The sequence below is a fragment of the Anabrus simplex genome, chromosome 6 (assembly GCF_040414725.1).
Source record: "Anabrus simplex isolate iqAnaSimp1 chromosome 6, ASM4041472v1, whole genome shotgun sequence".
Taxonomy (NCBI): Eukaryota; Metazoa; Arthropoda; class Insecta; order Orthoptera; family Tettigoniidae; genus Anabrus; species Anabrus simplex.
Genome location: NC_090270.1, coordinates 160062579 through 160079719, shown reverse-complemented (window position 1 = coordinate 160079719; position 17141 = coordinate 160062579). Strand labels below are relative to the sequence as shown.

Here is a 17141-nt window from a genome sequence, read left to right as displayed (position 1 = left end):
TCAGATTTGGGCGTGTTGTATAAGTAATTGCATGGAGTGATTGGAACCATAAAGCAACAATGAATGTATTTGTTCCTTATCTAGGTCAGAAAACAGTAGTCTGCCTCCTACAGTCTGTCTTGCCATGTTTGAGAGTCAAAGGAAAGCTATCACAAGCACATGTATTCTGAAGTATTGAAAATTTACATCCTGTTTCCAGTCATTCGACTGGGTCAGGAATGGAATATATGAAGCGTCCATCTAATGGCGAGGATAGGAATTGTACTGGCTGCTGAAGCTTGTCTCACTCCTTGGTCAATGACTGACAGATGGAATGAAATTGTGGAGAGTGCTGCTGTAATGAAAGATGACAGGGGAAAACTGGAGTACCCAGGAAAAAACATGTACTGCCTCTGCTGTGTCCAACACAAGTCTCACATGGAGTGACTGGGATTTGAACCACGGAACCCAGCGGTGAGATGCTGGTGTGTTGCAGTCTGAACCACGGATGCTCTATTCTGAAATACTACCCGTTCCAAAACATTACTGTTTTGCTGGAGCAAAGAAATGTTGGCAATGGACAGTCACTACTAACCGAAGCAAATATTTTATTCACAGTTCCTATTTCATTTCTTAAAAAGTCATGAATTTTTTTACAAATAAAGTATTTTGTAAAATTAACCCTGCCATTCTGGGCCCAATGTGTGGGAAGCCAGGCTCAGTCTGTCACAAGCCAGAACAAAGTGGGGAGTGATAGAGGAGTAACACCTCTTTAAAAAACCTTGGTCCAGCTGGCCCGGTGGAAGTACCTTGTGCGGGTCCCTACCAGGGTTATGGTGAAGAGTCAACAGTTTGGAAGGCGGAAGACAACCAAGTCCCAACGGTGGATAAAGCGGATGAACTATCTTCATTTAGCAGTGTCTGTTCTTCAGTGAAGCGGCTGCGAAAGGCGTTTGACTCCAGAGGAGCGGCCTATTGTTGGTGCTACTACCGGGAAGGAGTTTTCCGACCCATACTGGTTTGAACAAGCATCGTGGAATGTCATCACAAAAAGGAAACTACCCCAGGTAGTACCTCGTTGAGGGAATCTACCGTTCCTAAGAGGGCAATCAGGCCTGTTGATTTTGGGAGCCTGAACCAAGATGCTTTGAGGACATTACTACACATACAAAAATTTAAGATAAAACAGAAATACTACTTTGGGACGCTGAATGTCAATTCACTACTGAAAGTGGGAAAACACAAAGAATTGACAATGAGACAAACACAACATAACCATCTTAGCCATCCAAGAAACAAGATACCTAGATGAAGACATAATGGACATTGAGGGGTATAGGATTTATAGAGGCAAAAGGGCTATGAAAATAGGTAAGAACATGCCTTTACTTGGCACAGCTTTTGTTGTTCATAAGAAGGTTGTCAGTTCAATCGTGGACTTCTTCAGCCCCCGTGAAGGATACACACTGATCAACGTGCATGCACCGATCAACGAGGACAAGACGTAATCCTGAGAAAGTCAGAACAGTTTTGGGACCTTCTTGAAGAACGGTTGGAGAAAATACCATGTAAGAACATAATAATCTTATTAGGCGACTTTAATGCTCAGCTGGGAATAGAACCACAATTCAGATCAACAATTGGAAACTATCCTACTCACAAAATGACTAATAGAAATGGTATAAGACTTCTCAATCTGTGTCGTACCTTCAATCTTCAGATAATGTCAACATTCTACAAACACAAGTCAAGCAAACAAAAAACTTGGCGATCACCAGGCAATGTGTGTGGAGAGAAACAGATTGATCATGTAGCAATATCCAGGAGAGCGATTAAGGAAATAATGAACGTTAAAGTGCAGAGAGGTGCCCAGTTTGATTCAGATCATCACCTCTCCAAGATCAAAATTAATTTCATTCCTCTCAATAAGGCCCTGAAACCAGGAAACAGAATTTATAAATACAACCTTGGAAAGTTAAAAATCAATCAAAATATCTTAGAACAATACCACCAGCAACTGACATTTTCATCTCATGAATGGACGAACATCGCCTCCAAGATCCAACAAATAGCTAATACTGCAATCCTGACAGGTAAGAGAAAGCATAGGTGGTGGAATGAGGTCTGTGATGAATTGCTGACCCAAAGAACAAATGCCTGGAAAAAGTGGAACTCGACCCGAAGATCTGAAGAATTCGATGTGTTCCGAGAAGCTCGAAAAGAAGCAGCCAGAACTTTCCGAAGGGCCAAGCGACTATATGAGAAACAGCCGTTAGAACAGATCGATCAGGATTTACGGAAAAACAAATCCAGAGACTTCTATCAAACATTCAAGACTAATCAAACATTCAAGACTAATTTGAGAGGGTACCAAGCCCCCAGCCTTTGTTTTAGAGATGAAAATGGAAAGCTGGGCATGACCAACAAAGAAAACTGTACGATCTTATCTCGATACTTTGAAAATCTTCATTGTGATGAACCAAAAGAAAGATTCCCTGTGTGTGACCCAATCCACAAACTACCTAACTCAACCCCTCCTTGTAAAGATGAGATCAGATGATAAACAGCTTAAAGAATAATAAGGCAGCTGGTGAAGATTCGATAGTGACAGAACTACTGAAGCTGGCAAATGATGAAACTCTAGATGTACTAGTCAAGCTTTTTGAAGATATCTGGAGAACTGAGATGATACCAACTAAATGGCTGTCAGCACGAATCCACCCTTTGTACAAGAAAGGTGATAAAAGGAATGTCAACAACTATAGGAGCATCTCATTAGTATCTGTTCCCTATAAGATTTTCTCCAAAGCAGTTCAGAACAGAATAGCTCACCTTGACCAACAGATTGGGGAGTATCAGGCTGGCTTCAGAAAAAGTCGTTCATGCCCAGAACAGATATTTAACCTGAACAGCATGATCAGGTACAAGAAGACAGGACACAGCTACATGGTTGTTTGTTGACTTTCAGAAAGCATAACTCCATTGACCGCGAGTCATTAATGAATATTTTGGAAGAGTTTGGAGTGGACGATACGTCAAGAAATTTGATCAAACAAACTGTCGAAAGTAAAATTTATGGGGGAGATCTCAGAACAGTTTACAATCAGAACGGGTGTCAGACAGGGAGATGGACTATCCCCACTCCTCTTCAACTGTGTTTTGAAAAGTCATTCGAGAGTGGAGGAAGTTGTTAGTCCAAGAGGAAACAAAGGAAGATCAGTTCAGACTTGGTCCTAAACACAAAGGGGGACGTTGACTGCCTGGCCTTTGCGGATGATCTTGCCATTTTTGCTAACATAGATTCAGCAGTCAACAAGATCAATAGGCTGTCAGAAGTTGCCGAAAAAGGAAGGACTCCAGATTTCTATTCCGAAGACAAAATATGACAAACATCTGTGATGGACCTGAATGGATGATCACTAATCTTGGGAAAAATCAGTTGTGTCAAGAATTTCAGATATCTTGGTGAAGTCATCCAGCAGAATGGATTAGAAGAGGAAGCAATTGTCAGGATGAGGAAATTAGACCAGGCATACCACATGACAAAGAATATCTATAACAAAGTCTGAGTATAGGGGCCAAGTTCAGACACTATAACACAGATGTAAAACCTGAGGGATTATATGCGTCTGAAACTTTGACCTTAAGTAGTAAAGGTCAAGCTGACTGGCTGAAAAAGAGCGCAGGATACTAAGAAAAATCCTAGGTAATAGGTGGGTTGATGGACAGTGGCAAATGAGACCAAATGAGGATTTGTACAGCAAGGCAGAACCTCTCACAGCGTCAATTAAGAAGAGACGGCTACTATTTTATGGTCATCTCTTGAGGATGACTGATGATCGACTAACGAAAAGAATATGGAATTTTATTCAATCTAAGACAACAAGGCCTGAGGCAGATTGGTATTTCAGACCAAGAAATTCATGACAAGAACGCATTCAGAAGATTGGTGAACAACTACCAAGGTTTCCAAAAGGCATCAACTTCCAGAAGACGGAAAGGACATTTGTCTGAAGAGCATAAACAGGCACTCGTTGCTGGGCTCAGAAGATACTGGCAGAAAGTCAAAGCCGGAACAAGACCTAGACACTGACATGAAGTTGGTTGTTACCATGCAGTCCATAGAGGCTCAATTCGATGAAATTTTACAAAAAAAAAAAAATTTTTAAATAAATGTTGTATTTTTCACTTTTTCTGCTTTGAGGTTTGCAGCAGACTGAAGGCAAGAACAACCTAACTTTTTGCCATATACAAATATCCCACCAGCCAAAATGTCTTAGATATGCTAAAATATTAGCAGCCTGTATGAACAAAAGCATAATATAACAAATATAAGAAAACAAATTGATCATATATTAATGGGTAGCAATATTATAAGAATTGCAGTTTACTCTCTGTCTTGAAGTTCTTCTGTTCCTTCCATATCAATGCTGTCATTAGTATGTGTTATCAGCCAAGTTGATGAAGTGATAAAGGACTTCTCCACGATGCCATCCAGCTTCCACATGTTAGATTCCTCTGCACTGACTCCTTGTTGAATGCATGATTTCCAGTGGCCAGCAGTGACAGTATAAAGACCTTCAATCAATAGTTCTTGCACTTCTATTGTGGCTCAAAATGTCAAATTTACCATATGTCCCTTAACCTGACCCCCATACAAGCTCTGACTCTGCTGTGGCCTGGTCAACACGGTACTTGTTAAAAGCTTCAAGAATGTGCTGTGGTGTTAGTGCTGCAGTTCAACTTTAATGCACTGTGGGTCATAGGAAATGCCTTCCATTTCTAGCCAATTCTGTATGTTACCCTTTCTCAAAGACTTGTTTGGAATTCTTGCAATTCTAAGAGGGTTAGGCTGCACTGTATAAACCAGTCACAGGATTGCTTTCTATCTGGGGAAGAATATATTAGAGAAATTGTTTGATGATGTTTTTTCAATTTCCTAATGATTATCCTAGGTAGATCAATAACAGCCCCTCTTCCACAAAATTTTCCTATGTGGAGAAAAAGTAGTGTGCCAGTGTGCTAAAGTGGGCAAGAGCTCATCCTGATTAATTCCCCTGCACCATGTGTCCTGGAATTTGCTAATAAGAGATGGGAGAGAACAACCCAAGTGGATCATAGGACTTAGCTGTGTACTGCAAGAGCTGCCTTTTAATAGCTACCTCTTCTGATAACTTACTAGTGATGTTGTCTCAGTCAATAGAGTACTAGTCTCTTTCATTGTTCCAGTTTATGCCTAAAACTTGTCTGTACCTGGATTTCTTCTTCTGCCTTCCAGATAGATGTAAGTTTCTTAAGGAGCTACATTTTGCTAGACAGTTTTAAATGTTATGATGCAATTAACCCATTCCAGTCTGGGCCTTAATATCCCTAACAAACTTTCTGGACTGGGCATTTTTAAGGATTTTTAAAACATATCTCTGTACCTGTAAAAGATATTTGCATGATTCTTTTTTCTTTGTGCTTGTTTGAGCATCTAATTTTAAAAAACTCTGTTCATGTCAACTATCACATGAGATTTTAAAATTGTTTATATGTTATACCATGTTTTGCGAATGGAGGAAAGGTCTGACGGATAACTTAGCAAGTACAGTTTTCTGAAATACTGTTATTCACCCTATTTTGCTAATATAAAATGTGTACTGCAATTACAAAACAATGAGTATGATATAAAAATAATTTTTCAATAAGTGATAATTACAATAATGAAAATGGGAGCTCTTATGAAATTTTATTTTAATTGATAAATTTTGTCAAAAGTTACTCAAATGTAAAATTATTGTTCCATTTACCACAAAAGACTTAAGAGAAAGAGAAAATACAGTCTTCTAAACAGACAAGTTTACTAATATGTAGACAATCTTACGTATTCATGCACATATGAAATACGCGGGAACATGCGCTAGGCTGTAAAACGAACTCTAATCATAATAAAATGTAAGAAGTTGTTTTGAATTCATATGTTAATGTTCATTTGCGCATAAACTTATATCATATAATATTGAAAATATCACTTTCATCAAGCACATGTTTGCTGCGAGAAGCCATGTCTTAAGAGCTCACAGAGTGACATCTACTGACGCGTGCTGATCGAAAATATCGTAAATTCTCTGACTTAGACATATAATACTGCAATCTGCTTAAATACTCTCGTAACTAATACATGAAGAAACACGATGTAACCACCAGAACGAGTGCATAGCTCGTTCTCTGTTTTTAGTGAATTGTCAAACCTTACTATGGGCTATGCTCGCACTGTGGCCTGAACGTAATTTCTGAAAGAGTTAAGACTGGGAAAGTTGCTGTGCGGTTAGGGGCGTGCAGCAGAGAGCATGCATCTGGGAGATAGTGGGTATGAGCCCCACTGTTGGCAGCCCTGAAGATGGTTTTCCATGGTTTCCCATTTTCACACCAGGCAAATGATGGGGCTGTACCTTAATGCCATGGCTGCTTCCTTCCCACTCCTAGCCCTTTCCTGACCCATCACTGCCATAAGACCTATCTGTGTTGGTGTGATGTAAAGATTGTAGAAAAAGACCCAATAAAGTATAATATGTAGCTATTTAACACACATAGTGTCAAAAGTATAGATTAGGTGGAAAATCAGTGTCATATTCTGCAAGTTTCAAGAGAAAGTTAATACATTTCATATGTATAGAAAGTTCATAGCATATGGTAACTGCAGTTATCATTTTCTGCACCTGCTGTGAAGTCTTCTATGAATGTGTTTTCTAAAAGTGGCACAGGGGTGGAAAATGATACCTTGTGCTGTCAGCATGCTCTTTGTGTTGCTGCGAGTAAGAACGGGAGCTGGCTGAAGTGATTAGGTACAATTTTCAGTTTTATAGAAACAGCTTTCATTATCCTAGTTTCTTCTGAACAAGTTTGGTTAAGCCTGTCTTCATTTAAAACCAAGTGAAGGAATGTGTGTGATATGTTTATGATAGCAGTGAGATGTAGCCTGAACTGTAGATGAATACCTAAGATATCAGGCAGAATGTTGGATCCCAAGTCTATTACCTTGTTAAGATAGGAAGTTGCAATTTTTTTTGCATGAGATGACTTCAAAAACTATCCTCCAATTAGTCTTCACATGTTTTTCCTTTTTCACTTGTCGTATTACCTGGGAGGATGACATCTAGTTTCTTGGGAAGTGACACTACACCTTTCATTTTCCACATGGAAGGATGCCCAGAACTCTTCGAAGACTGATCTGGATTGGCAGTAATCCCAATGGTCTCAAACTCCCAGAAGCTCATGAGGTCATTATTTGAAGGCAAAAAGGACTGATCTGAATCAACAAAGTTCACTACTGCAGAATTTACACACATTCTGGATGAGTTTCCACTAAGTACCCAGCCACAGGGAATGAATTAACACAATCAATGCAGAGATATGTATTGGCAAACTGTCCTTTTCTATTTTCCAATAGAAATGAGGATCTCGATAGGGAGATCTTCTTGAAAGTCGGTTTTAGAATCTGCTAATTGATGTTTATGGGCCAAACTCTCTAAAAGTCTTGTAGGACAACTGGCTGGAGAGGAAGTGCATGAAGGGTTCAAAGGCAGCGAGAGAAACCATGGAATCTGATCAAAGCCCCTTCATACCAAATTGAAAAAGTCTGGTGTCTTGGACCCTTAAACAGATTCAAAGAAATGAACAGTCTATTCTTGTAGATCAATGGCCTGCAGTTTTAAGCCATCTATCAGGGATCCTGCTGTGAAACTTTATTTCCACCATCCAGCACATAGATTTGGCTTACTTAGTTCAGTAGGCCATGTGACCCATATTTGAGCCATTTGTAGATAAGTGAAGCCATGGGGAGTGACATCTATCCTCCTTACTGAAGTAATGTTTGTCTGGGTAGTACTTTTCATCACATACATATGACTTTTGAACTTTGTACATTGCTTTTTCCTTGCCACAATTTGACTACATAATTGAGACAAAAGAAAACTGTTTGCTTTTAACTTGTCTTTTAGCTTACTGATGTTTGATCTTACAATCCTTATGACAGGCAGGGGTTACTGTGTTCTGCCACCTCAACGCAGAGTGGTTGTGCAGATTGGTTCTGGTCTTCTAGTACATTTCTGTGCTGACCTTTGACTACATGGCGTGCAGCAGCTGTGGGAACCTTGGTAGAGGTCAGAAAATTTGCTGAGTATCTTCTGTATGGTAAGAACTCCATCCATTTCACCTAAAAGTGCCATTAACTGAAGGATACCTCCTTCTGATAGTTCTGTTCCCTTCATATGACTGATCCAATGACTGCATATGTTTGGAAAAGTGCAGAGTATTTTAAGCACGAGGACTTGTTTATATCTGTTTAAATCTTCCCTGAGTAAGTGAGGTGGGTGGGTAGCTTGAATGTGGTGGTCACTGTGTTCTACGACCATACAGTTAAGAGCCTCCAAAGTAGCAAATAAAATGTTTTAACTCTTCCAAGTAGTCAAAGTGGCCCTGAATAATCCTATTTTTTGTTGCCATAGTGGGATTGAATGTTTTTTGTTTCTTCACAAGTCTAGTCTGCAATCACGGCAATACCCCTGATAAGTGCTTTGGTTCTTCTGATAACTAGATACCAACAAAAGAATGTGCGGTTTTTGACTGTTGTTAGCAATGGGTCTTCGTGAGTCGATAGCTTGAACTGTTCACAAAACTGCCCATATCTGTATTTCCTGAAAATGGCTGAAGCTTGATTGGGGGATGTCTTAAAGCTAAAGGAATACTGAACATTACTGATGGTATGATGGAAGTATCTCTAATAGATATCTACTTGTCATCGTTGGCAGGTTATACATTTTGTATGAAGTTCATAAGATATTTAGTGGAGTCTGTACTCTTTGCACTTCTGTCTGCTTTGTAGGTAGTCATCTAATAGGTTGCAAAACTCTGTCTGTTCAATTTACCGAGCTCGATAGCTGCAGTCGCTTAACTGCGGCCAGTATCCAGTATTCGGGAGATAGTAGGTTCGAACCCCACTGTCGGCAGCCCTGAAGATGGTTTTCCGTGGTTTCTCATTTTCACACCAGGCAAATGCTGGGGCTGTACCTTAATTAAGGCCATGGCCGCTTCCTTCCCACTCCCAGCCCTTCCCTGTCCCATTGTCGCCATAAGACCTATCTGTGTCGGTGCGACGTAAAGCAACTAGCAAAAAAGTCTGTTCAATCCAATGTCTCCTGAAGTCTGTCCTTGTTAGTACGTACAATCCTCCTGTAACAAAGAATCTGCCACCTGGGTGACTGCCCTAAATGCAGATCAGTGGTGATGAAGTATGTCAAGTTGACCCTTTCCCACTTCAGACTTCTCTTCATGTTGTGAATTCTGAATTATAATCAGCCATGTCAAGTGCTGTAATGTTGTTCTCTTTGATGTACCAGTGTACTGTTCTAGAAATGCTATGATAATTTGAAATAGTCTTGGCAGGAATGTTACAACCTTTTTCTTGGACCTGTTAAATTACTTGTAAATTATTCTTTGACAATATTAAGTTTTTATAGATAAGTTTGCTCAGTAGTTCTGCAAACCATTGCTAGATGGCTTTGTCTTGAATTGTGTGTTGGATCCCCCTTGGGTGGGGGCAGTAGAATAACACCCATGGTATTACCTGCCTGTTGTAAGAGACGACTAAAAGGGGCCCTAGGAGCTCGGAACTTGGGAGCGTGGGTTGGCAACCACGGGGCCCTTAGCTGAGTCCTGGCATTGTTTGCTTACTTGTACCAGGCTCCTCACTTTCATCTATCCTATCCGACCTCTCTTGGTCAACTCTTGTTCTTTTCCAACCCTGATGGTATTAGGTTCCTGAGGCCTAGGGAGTCATTTTCACGCCCTTTGCAGCCCTTGTCTTTCTTTGACCGATACCTTCATTTTTCAAAGTGTTGGATCCCTTCCATTTTTTCCTCTCTGATCCTTGCTACTGAATTGATAATAATAAAAATAATATTCTCATATTAGGAAAAAAATCACCAAAACTATTAGAAAAATTAAGAGAATTTCAGAAAGAAGAAAACTACGATAAAACCAGTCTGAGGTTACTATAAAATCTTTGGTAGACAACTAAAGAAATTAAACCCCCCTAAATTAATGTTGAAAAGTGAAGATGGAAAAAAGGTGCAGAGTAATGAGGAAAATGCTGAAATTATGGCAAAAGTATTCAATAAATTTTTAGAAGAGCCTGAAGAACTTTTAAAAATTAACACAAGACACCACAGTTAAAACCAAACCTGAATACCTAAACCCCCCAACATTCAAAGAGGTGAAAACAGCAATTGAGGATATGAAAAAATACAAGGCATATGGAGAAGATAGTTTTTGCAGAAATGTGCCAGTGACAGTTTGTATCACCTTATACATGGCTCTATTGAAAATATGGACAAGAGAACATTTTCCTGAACACTGGACAACAGCTATCATCCACCTGCTTCACAAAAAAAGAGCAATCCAGATAACTACAGAGGAATATCTCTCTTGAAATGTACATACAAAATATTTGCTGGAATCCTGTATGGCAGAATTAAAGAACAATTTGAGCAAGAATTAAGTGAATACCAATGAGGCTTCAGACCTAGAAGCTGTGCAGAACCAATTGTTGTTACAATTAGTTATAGCATATTACAGAAAACAAAACAAACCTTTTGCAATAACATTTGTAGACTTTATGGCATATGACTGTATTCACAGACCTTCAATATTGAAAATATTAAATTTTGGACTGCACTGGAAACTAATCAAACTGATTGAATTTGCCTTAACACACAATCAAAAGTAAATTGCAGAAGGGGAATTTTCTATGCCATTCCTCATAAAAACTGGTTTAAGACAGGGAAATTGTTTGTCACCACTGCTATTCAACTGTCCTTTGGAATGAGGGAATAGTGTAAGGATAACCCAAAAGACATCAAAACTGGAAGATCAAAAGACAATATAACCTTAAATTGTCTGGGATTTGCTGATGACCTTGCTTTAATATCTAAGAGTATTCAGGAAACATGACAAATTAATCACTACAGGAAATAGTCACAAAAAATTGGCCTCAAAATATCCTTTGAGAAAACAGAAATCATATTAACTGACCTACCACTTGCAAAGAAAATTGAAGTAGGAGAACAGGAAATCAAAATTTTAGACAAATTTAAATACTTAGGTGAAATTATAACATACAACTGCAGTGAAGAAAGTTTTGCAAACCATTAATGGCATTGTTTCCTTCTTGTAATTCCTGCCTGAATCCTCTATAATACTTCTAGGTGAAGGTCAACCCATTCTCCCAGAACTTTTGTCTTATTCTTGGCTCAATTGCTGGCCCATTGAACTTTTTGTATTGTGTGGGTGTTCTTGACATTCCTTTTGTATTGGTATAAATCTTTGAACTTTCCATTCTCTGGAAAATAGTTTCCCTCAGACTAGAATTTAGCAATTGCAATGACAAACTTTTGGATACCTACATATTTTCTTGCTGCCATGGTGACTAGGAGACTAGGATTTTTGCAGCCCTGGGTATAGTCATGTTATTCAAGTCCACTTATAATTTCTGATGTGCAATCAGAAACAAAACTATTCTCTGCTGATATATTGGTTGATAAGGGCTTGTCCTAGAATAATAAGCTTTCTTCCTCAAACCAGTAAGACTATTATGAATGACAAAGAAAATCACAAAATATTCTTCAAAATAAAACTGAACAAAAATATTTAAATTCTGTTCTATGCATTTTTTGAAGTGCGGGATTAATCTGCAAACATTTGGGAGTCCCATTTACTTACAAATATTGTAATTATTTCCAGCCTACTTGTCTTTTCAATATGTCTAATACTTAAATATGTATATACCAATCAGTTGATATTTTTAGTGGTGTGTGCAGACTAAAATGAGACTAAAGATGAATTTGGACATTTTACCTCATGAGAGAAGTATTGGCCAAAAGTTTGAAATGTACTTTTGGATAAATTTAAAACTTGACTGTTAATTTTGACTGAAATAGCCTGTGGTTAAGTTTTCCCTTTACTTAGTTTTATTTCTAGGATCAGCATTTTTCAAATAACCTTGTTAAAAGGTCATGTTTTGGCAGCTGATATAGCTTTGAGCAGCAAGACTGCAGTCTTTGTAAGTTCTTAACTACAAGGCTTGAAAACAGGTCTTGGGTCACTCAGCATTTACTGTTCTTAGTCCCTCCTGGCTATTTCTCATACTGACATAAAGCAAGTTTAATTTGAACAAACTGTGTGCAACTGAATTTTAAAATCTGTTTTGAAGTGATGTCTCAATTATTTCTTAAACTGGAATATTTTCAATAATATAAATTTTTGTTTGCTTAGGGAACCTGAAATATTTGCTTTTTGAGTAAATTCATAATTCTAATATAATTGGTCTGTTAATAGAAATTATAATTTTCTCAGCTAACTATTTTTGGTTGCCAGCATTTCATATGTGCCAATTTGGGCTCATTAATTGGTAATTATTGTACCTATCTAGATTGCATTTATTACATGTATTAGTCATTTATCAACTGATGATTCCAAATTGGCATATTGGAGTGAAATGCTGTCAATTTAGAATGTCATTAAAAATGACAAAATTTCAGGTTATTGGTCTAAGTAATATAAATGAAGTATTAGTGATGGTTAGACATGTGAAAGAGATATTATGTTTAATATTAATGTTCTAACAGGTTTTCCCTTTCTTTTCTTTACAGGTCTGGTGCATGTGTTGAAATGCAGCAGCAAAGCAGCTTGATGTTATAAAAAAATGCTTACTAGTATATTGTTAATGTAAAATATATTGTATACTCCACTTTATTCAATAAAAAATGATGAAATAGTATTTTGTGTTCTAAAAAAAAAATCCCTGTCTTTCCTTTTTGTAACTTAGAATAGTGTTATACACTTAAATTACATATTTTGTTCTTAAAAACCAGTGAGTGCCTGCAATCACATACAATATTGCAATGATTGAAAATTATTTGTTTACATTTTGGACTTAGTTTTTTTTTTTCTTTTTTTTTTTTCACTTTACATTTTCCAATAAGAAATACAAAATATATATAAATTATATGTATAAATATCAAAATTATGCAGTAAAAACACAGCAATTTTGGCCAAAAGTGCTAGATTTATTCAAATTTTCCAAAATTTTCACAAAAAAAATGCTTAAAAATATACCCTAAGTCCAACACCTTATTTCAAGTGTCCAGGTTCAGCAAGGAAACTTTTTTGAATCACGGAGTGCCCTGTCCAAACAAAAAAGGAACATTAGACAAACAACTTAATAGGCCCAGCACAAAATCACACACAAAGGAAATTTGAACACCAAAATTTCCTTTGTGTGTGAGATTTTCTGAAACATTAAACATTACTAAAATTACAGACATGGGCAACCTCTTAGCCATTCACTCAACACTATTAATATTATGTTTAAATGTTTTTCTTCTCCTAAGAGAAAAAAAAAAATCTTAGAAGAAAGTCACCTAGTCTACTATTTGCATCAATAGATCCATTATCCAGAATAATATCAGCTTTATCTCACACCCAACTTGGAACGTCCTTATTACAAATTCCACTTGAAGTTAAGGTGCCAGAGCAACTCCTGGTCAAGGTGATTAAATTATTTCTAAATTGTAATGTTCATGATTTCAAAAACGCTGCTAATTAAGTTTTAAATTAAACATTTTCTACTAAAAGATTCATATAGTTCAGTTTTTATGAGTTTCGACTTAACATTCGGCGGAGGCTAAATGATTTTGTAGGCAGCCGATCGCTCTGATAGAGCGCATTAGACTCTAGTTCCAGTTACCAGCATTTTCAATCTGTTGTTTACTGAAACTACGTGCTATCAGCTGTGTGTTGTGTTGTGGTCAGTTCACTCGGTCATTCTTGACAAATCACCAACAATGGTGGCTGGAAATATGAGCTGAAGAAGCACAAAATCTATTGCTTTTTTTGTTTTTATTATTTGTTTTAAGTCACACTGACACAGATATATCTTACGGCGACAATGGGATAGGAAAGGCCTGGGAATTGGAAGGAAGCGGCCGTGACCTTAATTAAGGTACAGCCCCGGCATTTGCCTGGTGTGAAAATGGAAAACCATCTTCAGGGCTGCCAACAGTGGGGCTCGAACCCACTATCTCCCGATTATTGGATACTGGCCACACTCAAGCGACTGCAGCTATCGAGCTCGGTAATATCTATTCCAATAAATACACCTTGATAATTAAAATCAGCATTGTATTTATTGGAGTGGAGCACAATATTTCGGTATCTCGTGCACCAAAACAAGCCCTAGTATCCAGTTTACATGGTGGATGAAATAGGCAGGAGGCATGGGCATAAAGTCGAAAGACTTCTTTGGGAAGCCATAGACCATGTAAGTGCGGAAGACTGGAGCAAGGTTGTGAGACACAATCGGAGATCGGAGCTTGGGAAAGCGAAAGTACATGTTATCTTATTACGGTCAAGCAAGAGTGAAACCTCAAAAGACAATGACAATGCCGACAGTAACTCAGAAATGAGCGGTGTATTCCCTTTGTAGGATTTTTTTTTCTCCTTCCTTAGGAGAAATTGAATCTATCAGCAATGTAAGCTCTTCTAGATGGTGAGTAAAAATTTAATTTCATTTTTTTGCATTTTATCTGTTCAAGCATTTACCTATTTTTATTTTATAGCCTTTCCGTAAACATGCTCATGTTCATAAAAACCAGAACACCTTGAAAGACTAGAGACAGGAAGTTCATATTCACAGGACATGCGCATTAGTACGTTCTGAAGAAAAGATTAGCATTTGAACCATGTCGGCCCTCAGGTTCAAGGTCCACATCGATCTCGGCGCACCATCACCGAGTGGTAAAATGTGCCTGTGGCACTCCTCGCTATAAACCGAAGGTAATGGATCAGTGTGACATGAGAAGACATACAGGGTGCATTGCAGATGTATGCGAGAACCGTACCGTCAATTGAGTGAGTTTGAAAGAGGGCACATTATTGGTTTGAGAGAACATGATGCATCCATCCGGGAAATTGCTGCTCACGTGGGACGAAGTGTGTTGGTAGTGCAACAGGTGTGTACAGAATGGTTCTCAGAAGGCCACAGAACACAACGAGATGGGTCTGGTCGCACCACCCAGACCATCCCTCGAGAAGATCAACACCTCATCCGAATGGCATTGCAGGGCAGATCTGCGTCTTCGTCGGCTCTAGCGCAACAGTGAAACACATCGTCCACTATCAGGAGTGACAGGTGATGGTGGTGGTGATTATTGTTTTAAGAGGAACTACAACTAGGCAACCATCCTCTATATAACACTAATCAGAGGTAAAAATGGAAGGGATCCAACACTTCGAAAAATGAAGATATCGGTCAAAGGAAGACAAGGGCCACGAAGGTCGTGAAAATGAAAGACTCCCTAGCCCTCGCAAACCTAATAGCGTCGGGGTCGGAAAAGAACAAGAGTTGACCAAGAGAGGTCGGATAGGATAGATGAAAGTGAGGAGCCTGGCACAAGTAAGTGGAAGCAATGCCAGGACTCAGCTGAGGGCCCCGTGGTCACCAACCCACACTCCAAAGTTCAGAGCCCCTGGGGCTTATCAGGAGTGACAGTCAGTCACCGTTTATTACGGTCTGGATTACCAGCGTGTCATCCACTTCACCTACCTTTGACTAATGTGCATAAACATGCTAGACTGCAATGGTGTATGGGACGACGACGCTGGGGACAGGAATGGCAGCAGATAGTGTTTTCAGACAAATCCAGGTTCTGTTTGTTTGAAAATGATGGCCGAATTTTGGTTTGCCGCAGACAGGGGGAGAGGCATCACATTGACTGCATTCGCACAGAAGCACTAACTCAAGGCCTTATGGTGTGGGGTGCTATTAGGTACAACCACAAATCACGGTGCGTGTCCAGGGCACTGTGACCAGTTTGACCTACGTGAATGAGATATCCTGCGATCCGTAGCCATACCCTTTCTGCACGATACCCCAGACGCCATATTTCAGCATAACAATGCGCCACCACATGTTGCTGCACGAACACGTGCCTTCTTGTTGTCACAGGATGTCAGATTGTTGCCCTGGCCCGCCCGATCACCAGACTTGTCGCCAATCAAGAATGTGTGGGATATGGTGAAACGACGGGTGTGGTGCTGTGACCCAATACCAACCACCAAAGATGAACTGTGGAACCAGGTGAATGCAGCATGGATGGCTATAACCCAGAACACCATTCACACCTTATACGCGACAATGCTATCACGCATGGAACAAGTTATCAGTGGCCACAGAGGACCCAGTGCCTACTAGGCAACAGGACACATGCTGAACCTCGATGACTGAAACGCTAATCATTTCTGCAGAGCATACTAATGAACATGTCCAGTGAATATGAACTTCCTCTCTTTAGTCTTTCAAGGTGTTCTGTTTTTTATGAACATGAGTGTATGTTGTTGTTAATCTTATGTGAGTTATGCATGTTGCTACAAAGAATAATTGATTCTGGACTTATATCTGAGTGTTGTGTGTCGTGAATCAACTGTTTGTACTCGTAACAATTTGGCACCAATGTCTGACTTCCGGTTAAATGTCAAGTCGAAACTCATAGAAATGGAACTATAGGTATGAACATTTCACTCAAAATACCGAAGAAATCTTACAAAAACAAAGAACTTTAAGACAAGCATAAGACTTCTTCCTACAATGTAACAAAAAGTTGCCAAATTGCATTATTAACCCAGTTTGTCTGGGTACTGACAGGAGTACTGATAAAATAAAAACCTAAATCTACAGTATACTTCACCAATACATTCTAACAGGTTGCCCACATCTGTACAATAATAATTTATAAAAAAAGAAAAAATTAAGCAATAATAAAACTTACAAACACAAGAGAAAAAGCTGCCCTGAATACTATGTAGTCTAAAGGTATGCATACTTGTCAACTATAACTTCTGGGAGGCAATGCATTCTACTTCCATGCTACCTTTGTATGTTAATGGCATTAAACCACTAGCAAAAAACAGTTTAGCATGGAATCTAAACCACAGAGATAATTACTCATTTTAAAAATCTTGCATCGAGTTCGAACCATGTCACCTTACTTCTGTGATCACATCCTGCTTTTTATTATTTGGAAAGGGTCTATGAAAGTGTCCTTGCAACAAAATTTTAGGAACAT

At 38.8% G+C, this 17141-nt stretch overlaps 2 long non-coding RNA genes across 4 annotated transcripts in view; one reads left to right on the top strand and one right to left on the bottom strand.

Annotated features, from left to right (window-relative positions):
- LOC136875599 (uncharacterized) overlaps positions 1-12788 on the top strand; it is a 42895-nt gene extending 30107 nt beyond the window's left edge. Inside the window, exons 4-5 of one of the 2 annotated variants that reach the window (XR_010860485.2) lie at positions 7997-8154; positions 12669-12785. This is a non-coding gene — a long non-coding RNA (uncharacterized lncRNA). Of the gene's footprint in view, positions 1-7996; positions 8155-12668 lie in introns of both variants that reach the window. The other variant, XR_010860484.2, reaches the window with a different exon arrangement.
- LOC136875600 (uncharacterized) overlaps positions 1-17141 on the bottom strand; it is a 100737-nt gene that overhangs the window by 41029 nt on the left and 42567 nt on the right. The window contains exon 3 of one of the 2 annotated variants that reach the window (XR_011018413.1): positions 13149-13202. This is a non-coding gene — a long non-coding RNA (uncharacterized lncRNA). Of the gene's footprint in view, positions 1-12824; positions 13203-17141 lie in introns of those variants that run through there. The other variant, XR_010860486.2, reaches the window with a different exon arrangement.